Raw genomic sequence first — 9384 nt, 5'->3', positions numbered from 1 at the left:
TCCCATATAGCACATGTTTCTTCATGGAGAAGAGGTCCCCAGGGTCTGGCAAGCAAGTGACAAGATTGATGATGCATTCATCCATGCTATTGGTGTTTGCCTGCTCACGCTCTTCAGTACCTTGTGTCCAATATTTAATTGGATCCCACTTCTTATCATTATCATCATCATCAAAGAGACCTTGTGGTGCTAGATGATAAGGAGCAGTAGGGCCAAATTGTAGAGGAATGGGATCTGGAAACTTAGGGTGTTCTTTATGAATCATTGAGAACATCTTGAGAATCTCCGCTTTCTTATGTAATGGAAAGCTGAGCCAAATCCATATGTATGGGAAGAGATGGTGGTGATGAGGATAAAGGGCGCCCCCCAAAGAAGAAGAGGAGAGGGTAGCAACAATAGATTGTAAAGGCTGAACATAAAGCAGAAGGTTCTGCAACAATTTTTTTTGAAACACAGTGAGCTCACCTAAATCATTGAGGGCATTGGTTTTCCAATTGAGGAAACGATGTAGGGGCTCCAGATCCCAACTAGGAACAAAAATAATATTTGAAGAAGGCTATTGCACCTCATGTCGAACGGCTACAGCTTCAACAGTAAGCATAGTAATAGTAAAGATAGTAGAAACATTTTGTAATATTTTATTACAATGCTTACAGCGATATCAATCTACTATGATAACATACTTTGTGTGTGCACAATGCAAAGGAATAGCCAAAGGATGGCTAGATGTTGATGGTTGGGAGTGCACCAAATAAGAAGACTGAGGGAAATCATTGAGATCATCAATGATCTTAGCACACTACTCATAAGAACGAGTAGAAACAATCTTATATTGCTTAGTGTGACCTATTCTATGAGCAACCACATATCTGGGCATACTGATCTCATTAACTAGAGTTGGTTGGAGATTCAAATCCTAATTGCAAGGATAGGTGACTTCATCCCATTGGATAGTCACAGGGACTTGCTTGTTGGACAAAGCATCTACCTGGACAACAGTGTTCTGGACTTTCTCATTGTGACCTTATCTAAGATATAAACCATTATACACTGAAGGAATCTTAGTATTGACTAAACAAACAATGAGACAATATGACAATTGAACATGCTCAGATTCTCTCTTCATGTCAAGACCATGTGTTTTGAACATGAAAGTGAGAACCTTTGGGAAATAGGGATCAGTGAGAGAAACAACATAGTTAGGATAACTGTTAGAAGCTGTACACACCCTACGGAAAATGACTGCTCGGTAGATTATTATTTTTTTGTAATTATTCATTTATTGAGGAAACCAGACATTTTACCTTGTAAATATTGGGGCTTACAGAAGTTTCCAGATTGTATCCTAGTTTTGACATTTAGATTGAGTAGATGGTTAAATTGGAACATTAGGGTTTGAGAATTATAAGGTATTTATACCACTTTTTTACCTTAATGAAAAACCTTTTGTCATTTAAAAAAAGTTTTGAAGTCTATGAGTGAGCGTACTGTGTACGAGAGAGAGGGAGAGCTTCATCTTGACGCTACGTGCTCATCAGTGGTCGGAATCGAGTGCAGAGAAGTGCAACATGTTGCCCCCGACGAGAGCTACGTGCGAATACCTACATTGTGCGTGTACGGTCCAATTTTGCGAGCTACATCTATGAGCTTCATCTGGTGATTTGGTGAGCGTACGTTGTGCAATTTTGCATTGCAGCATATCCATGCGTTTGCATGGAGTAGAACTACACATTAGGAACTTTAGTTTTCGGAAATGAAGACCTGCAAATTTCGGCCAGACATCCTATGTGATTTTGCACTGGGTGTTTTGAGTTGGGGTTTTGGTTCATAGACCTTAGGGAGAGCGACCTGTTGGTGTTAGTAGGGTCTCCTTCAAGTTCTGTGGTGTTTTGAGATTGTTTGATGGGTGTTCGGCTCTAGAAAGAATTGTAGGAAGTTTCCTCTTATGCACTCCTGAAGGTTGTAGCTTCGACATTGGGTAGAGACCTTTGTGGGAATTAGTTAGGAGTCGGTCGAGTGTAGGTTGACACCCTATGCTTGCTTCCACGTGCCTGCGGGTCGAGATTTGTCTTTAGCTGAAAAATCTTGTTAGGTGAGTTCTCGCTGTGCTGACATCTGTCGCGGCGTATCTGTCCAACATTGGCGTCACTGTCGGGGACGAAAACCATAGGTAGGTGACCAAAACTAGTCCTTGAGGATAGGGATTCTTTGGCTTGTCAAGAGTCTCGTTTTACATTTAGATAGGATCAGAGGGTGGAGGACTCTCTAGGTCTTAGAGGGAGTCTAGGGAGCATGTGTCTGGCCTAGATCCTTCGACTTAGGTGGATTTAGATAGACTGAGATAGTTTTAGGTATTAGTTGAGTTGATGAGTAGGAGTTGGAGTGGTAGAAGTGATGAGGGAGAGCTTGAGAGTCCGGAGAGGCCAGGAAGTAACCAAAACACCATTATCACCATTTCACATGATGAGTAGGAGTAGAGTAAGTAGGACATCATGATTCAGGATCTAGAGCACTTCATGCATGTATACTTGCTTGTTAGATTCATCACAAGGTTGTAAAAGACGCAAAAGTGTGTTTGAAAGCTGAAGTGAAGTCCAAAAGTTACTGTGAGTGTTTTTGATAGAGCTGCAGAGCATCATGAGCATTTCTGGCAGGAAAAAAATTAATTTTAAGCCAGGAGACATCCTACGCGTAGGATGTCTAAAAGCTAATCTGGTGGGAATTTTGGAATTTTGAGTTGACCAGTGTGTTTAGAAGGTGGGGTTTACCCTATTTTCACCTGGAAAGTGAAAATTTGACCATATCTTGACAGGATAAGGCCAGATAGACTGAAATTGTCAGACATCCTACCCAAATTGTGCCAAGGCATTATTTTAAGACCAAAACCATAGGATGGCTCCATGAACATGATCTGCATGATATATTGAGTGACTGAGGGAGGTTTCATCTCATTGAGGGAGAAAATTGGGTTCTAAGCAGACTTTAGCACTTTTGACTGAAAAAGGCTAGAACAGATAAAATTGGGGACTTTTGAAATCCAAACCAAAATCTAAGCATACAATTGGGTTTCTTACATCAAGGGGAAGCTGTGGGTCAATCCTGGGGTCAAACAGACCAAAAAGACATCCTACGCGTAGGATGTCATCTGTGTGATTTTGCACTCCAAACTCAGTTTTGAGCATACCAAAGTGATCAGCACCTCAAGAGGAGTCCGTGCTTTGCATTTGAAGCCATTCAGAGCAAAAAGACATCCTACGTGTAGGATGTCTAAAGCAAGATATTGAAGCGAGATACTGATTGTAGGCATAGCAAGGTGTTGTATAGCCTTAAGCAAGCCTCCTAGTCAATTTTTGTCCAAATTGGAGTTGATTAGATTGATCACACCAGCAGCAGGCTGTCGGAACAGATTTCTGATCCATTGACCAGCTTATAGGTGTCCAAATCAAAAAGTAAAAATAGCTATGGACTCAGCACATAAAGGGGAATCCATAGTGCGAAAATCGAGGCAAAACAGAGCAGGAGACATCCTACGCGTAGGATCTCTACTGGGGCTTAGTGAAGAGAAAATTTGACTGAGCTTATACAGTGAGGATCCATGTGGCTTAAGGGTTCCAAAACTTCTTTCAGAAGTGAATCTGGACCTTGTTTGACCTTTTGACGGAGCAAAGAAAGAATTAAGACTTTTCCAAGTAAATTGACCAACATCCGAGGGAAGTATAGTTCCAGATTAGCAGACCTAATCCAGAACATCAACAGTGTATAAAATACAATAGTGGTTGAGGTTAACTCTCCAGTTATACCAATCATTAATAAGATAACCTCTAGCGGTTAGATGCTTTGATTCGATTGCCGAAATTAAATGTTTGTGTACAGGTATATTAAGCGGAAAAGCAAGAAGTTGTGTGGAGACTGATCCTTTGCCAGGTGAGTGGTTGGATTTGTGATAAGTGCATTGATAAGTTTGATGAATTTAAGATCAAGAAGATACATTTTTAGAGACCAAAAGGTGGCAGGTGACCAAGGTAGCTTAGTGTCCACTGAGGAGAGTGTAACTTGGGCAAGGCTAAATCCACTAGCACCGATTATTGAGGAGGGTAGTGATACTGCCACTTCATCAGACAAGTCCTTCTTCATGATGGGTAGTCAACAGCCAGGGGGTTTCACCTATGATGGACCAATGCCAGGAGGAAGCACCTCCCTAAATCCTTTGAATGATTCCAAGTTCACGGTGATCTTCTTAGAAGGAACAAACTCGAGGGGAGCCCTAGTTTATTCTGACTATCGAGGACACAAGTGTATTTGTATTGAAGAAAGGCTGCCTCAGAGACTGGAGATAATTCGAGTATATGATGATGGAGATAGATTCAGAGACGAAAAGGGGAACCACTATTTGATAGTTAGTAACCTTGAGGATTACAACAGATATGGAGATAACGTGGCAAAAGGAAAAATGGTTTCAGAAACTCAAGAACCGCCTCCAAACATTGATCGACTTGGAGCAATTTTTATGTATGATAAGAAAACAACCAGGGTTTCAACTTATAATGAGAATGTGGAAATTTACGAGCATGAGAGCGAGGGAATAGTTTCTTACTTTCCCTGCAAAGAACCATATCCGAACGAGTTAAGCAAAGACAAGGTTCTTTACTTATTCTCTTATGAAATTGCTATGGGGAAGGATATAGTTTTTGTTGATAGGTACTGGCGAGAATACCAATGTATTATCCCAGAGGAGGTAGAAAGGGCAACAGTTCCAGGAGCAACAACAGATGCCCCCGATGAAGTTCCAAGAGCCACCTACACCCCTAGCAAGTCGACAAATCCCTTTTCAGAGGAGTATGACACGATCTCGCATACTACCAGACTGCTGCCGCAGGCATTCAACAACCAAAACCAACCAGCAACCTAGCCATCATTGTAGGCATGGCTTCGACAGAGTGAAACATTGGAACAAGACCAAAATCGAGATGGTTATCAAGCTGCCGAGGGCTAAGGGATTTACAAAAACCACCATTCTATTCACGGTATCAAGGAGAGAGTAAGCCAAAGATTCAAGGGTCAACAGAGGCTGGAAGACCACCCAGAGAACGAGTTTGAAGAGATGAACCATCTCTTGCAAGAACTGTTAGAAATTATGGCTTAGGAGCACCAGTAGGAGAGGAACCAGCCCACTATAGAAGACTAGAGGAGGTATATCGATTAGGATGTGGAGATCCAATGATGAGATTTGTAGACCATCGTAGAATTAGACCTTCTCAAGTGCAAAAATGGGTAAACAAGAAATACATGGGAAACACAGATCCAAGAGATCATGTAGTAGCCTTTGTGCGTGTAATTAGAGCTGAAGAGGTGTTAAACTTCCCTACCCAATTTGTAGGGTTTGGACTAACCCTAGAAGATGATGCAGCTACTTGGTTTGACTCTATGGAGCGTAGAGACTTTGAGTCTATGGAGAAGGTTTTTGACGAGTTTATCGAGGAATTCTCGCAAAGGGGGATAGATTATAATACCGTCTCACAAATCCATCAATTCAAACAGAAAGACGGGGAATCTGTGCAAAAGGTAACCCTACGACTAAAAAGATATGTTAAGTTTTGTCCTGTGGAAGAACTTCCAACTCAGTCCAGACTTATGCTTATATTTATCCAAGGACTAAGGAATGCAGATCTCCAGAAGGACTTACATATGAAGAGGATCACTACGTTAAATGAGTTAACTAAGGAGGCTCTTTACCTTGTGGACAATTGTGCGGTCTACAAAGAGGGTGAGTTCAAGGATATTGACGATGATTCATCCTCACAACAAACTGGAAACAAGTCTTCTAAGACAACACCAAAAGGAGAAGTAGCTGTAAACCAAGAGCAGCTTGTAGAGGAAGTGCTAAAAAAGATTAACTTGTACGCAAACCACAGGCTAAGCAGCCCAAGTGGTGTGCTATTGAACAAAAATGGACGAACCATGGGACGGAGGAATGTTATTATAACAAGGGATATGTGAGAGAGAGACCTTATGCTCCCCAAGCTCAGGTAGCATCTCCTCAAGTTCCACCGATGCCTAGGTATCAAGCAGGCAACCTACCAGGACTTGTAGGTGTAGAAATACCACAAGCGGTGTTGGGGCAACAACCACCCCTACCAGGTTTAAGACGTCATAAGATACACACCAATAGTAACCGAAGCAGAAGAGAAGGCTTTGGTGCCCATGCATGCATATTATGAAGATCCCAATGGATATGCGGTAAATTTTGTCTATTATCCACCGGAAGAACCCTCAACACTAGAACCATGGAGCATGATGGGAGGTGTAGGACCACCAACCACTGCACAGGCAGCAGGAGAAGGAAGATATAGCTTGGATGAACGAACATTTCTGTTCATAGACAACGGAGGCATGGGCGGACAGAAACATGCATACCAACAAAGAGGAGCTCAAGGAGCACCTCCACAGCCTAAAGGACCCTACTACAAGTGTGGTGGAGATCATTGGCTAAGGGGTTGTCCTCATGATGAAATCATTAGAGTCAACGCATATTGCACCGAGTGTGGAAATACTCATTTGATTCCGGATTGCCCTAAGAACCCAAGAAAAGGAACAAAAACCACCTTGAACATGCTAGAAGGAGTGCCTTCCAGTGGAGGGTCAGAAAACGAGACAATCATACCTATTCAAGCAGTGACATGAGCCCAAGCTCAAAGAATGACGAACGAACCCATAATTGAAGAGCCAAAAACCGATGCCCCAACTTCAGAAACAAAAAATCAGAGAAGCACTTGGAAATCTAGAAAGGCGCGTATGAAAGCCAGGAAAGAACGAGAGAAAACGGCTCTATCCGAAGAGTTAAAACACACAAAGGATAGATTAGAGCGGTTACAGGATCTAGCTAGCCTAAGCTCACACACTGCGGCAACCATAGCACCCAAGGAAATAGCAAAACCCAAAAGTGCAGGATCAAGAGGATCAATACTGGCAGACAAGGTCAATGAGCAGCTAGATGCATTTCTAAAAGCTTACGAATCTAGAATAAAAAAGAACCAAACCCAAGAGCAAAGATGGATGACTTACCCATATACTGAAATAGAAAAACAGAGGTTGGAAATGTGTAGAAAGATGATTGAAACAACTCAATCTTTGATAGAAAACCCGCTTGTAAACCTGCAAATTGGCATGAAGTACTAGCTCCAACCCCTATCAAACCAGCTTTAGAGGAACAAGGAGAAACGAAGGAAAGACTCACGAATGCCTATGAGTCTAGGGGAGAGCCTATCATAGTGCCAAATACGACAGATGAGGCAAGTGACGGGTTCCAGCCTAAAACATTGGTAGAAATGGATCAGGATTGTAACGGTCTAGATGATCTGTGGAAGAAAATCCGTGAGGCCAACGAAGCTAATAGGGTGAGTTACCACATGAACAACACGAAAAAAGAAAAAAATAAGATCTTCCCTCCTATTGAAAAATTTGAGGCAAGATCACAAATGAACTTTGACATTCACAAGGGGGAGACCAAGGATCAATTAGTTCGGGGCACAGCCAACCTGACTCGCTAAAAACTCTACCCTCTTACCTAGGAGAGTATGAAGCCAAGTTTGAGGTGAGAGCAATCCCATCTCAAAGACTTTCTTATAACAAAGTGATGGATTCACAAGGGTTGATTGAGTTATTGTCCACCCCGATGGCATGCACAATCACATTAGCCGAACTCCTAAGGTTACGACCAAACATGTGGACCACAATAGGAAAATGCCTAGAAAAATTTGGAGTGAAAGACCCCACCTCGAAGCTTCAGGAAGGGATCAGAGAATTAGAGAGGCCTCAACTAAACACTAGGCCAGTATCCTTAAACAAGGTTGGAGAGTATTGCGAGGGAGAAGATGGAAACACTACGCTACCAGTAGAATTCCAAGGAGTAGTTTCCAAAGCTATTCTTGACAGTGGAGCAGGAGTTTCTATCGCCACCAAGGAAATCTGGAAAAAATGGGGAAAACCAGCTTTGAGAGCTACCAAAATGAAATTGCAATTGGCAGATGGGTTCATGGAGAAGCCTCTAGGACTCCTAGAAAAAGTGATTGTCACCTCATGCGGAATCGAGTATGAGCATACATTTGCAATAGTCGATTTCGACAAAAAGAACAATTACGAGATCATCTTGGGAAGACCATTCATGAGACAATTAAAGATGGTCCAGGATTAGGGTTATGACCACATATACCTCAGACATGGTGAGACAAATATACCTCAGACATGGTGAGACAACAACCAGAATTCAGTTGAAAGACCATAGTTACAAGGATGTGAACCAAACACCAGTGGAAGAGTTTGATTCAGCTACATTAGCAGGGTCGGAACTCCCCGCATGGTTAGGGCAACAAAAAGAGCTATGGATGTGCGGAGCTTCACATTGGGGGAGCTTAAAAAGAGGACTGCGTCTTAGAAAGATCAATTGAGGACAAGGATTATATTCCGGAACCTTTTCCTGAAGATGCCTTGGAACCTCTGGAATGGGAACACATACTGGCAACATTGGATGTCTGTACCATTACAGATAGTCCAACAACAAAATTTTGCGATAAAGATGGCTATGATGTGCTACCCAATTACATGGTAAGCATTATACCAGGAGGAAATGAGATGGTAGCACCATGAGAACAAGAAGAGTTTTATAACTCCTTTGAGCATCTGGAGGTAAATAACGATGCAGATAATGAGTGTTCAAACAACTCAAGTGAGCGTGGGGAGAAAACAGAGAACATCAAGTTTTATGATTTTGTGAATCAGCACCCTAGATACCAGGAAAGCTATAGGAGAAAACGAGCAGGAAACAAAGCGAGAGAGAACCTGATGCCTAGGATAAAAGATAAAAATCACTATCTAATGCTTGTAAAAGCAGAGGATTGTGTAAAAGATCAAATATCAAGAAAATTCTCAAAAATTCATAGGGAAAGAACTGGAGATGAAATAAGACAAGTACGGAAAGCTAAATCAGAAACAAAATCTCAAAAATAAAAAACAAAAACAACAAAAGACCCAGAGTGGACCAAATTGGAGCATAAACAGAAATACCAAGAACTAAAACGGTGTTTACGAGAGGTATGGATTACTGAGGAAGATAGTGATGGTAAGAGGGAGTCAGAAAAGGGGAACATGGATGTACCATCACACTATCAGAAATTTACCATCCAGGACAGAAAAATCATCATGACACCACCAGTCAGGGAAAGAACAAACCAGGAATCTTATGATAGTCCGGAAAATGCAAAAAGAATAGACCTCGCTGAACCAGGGGGAAAGCCTCAGCCGGTATATATAGCAACCGATTTAGAGCCTGAAGAAGAAGAACTGCTAACACAACTTCTTAAGAAGTATAAAGATGTGTTTGCATGGTCC

This window comes from Adiantum capillus-veneris, chromosome 25, assembly GCF_014529385.1.
Source record: "Adiantum capillus-veneris isolate H3 chromosome 25, ASM1452938v2, whole genome shotgun sequence".
In the NCBI taxonomy this organism is placed as follows: domain Eukaryota; kingdom Viridiplantae; phylum Streptophyta; class Polypodiopsida; order Polypodiales; family Pteridaceae; genus Adiantum; species Adiantum capillus-veneris.
Note: the sequence above shows the minus strand (reverse complement) of the source record.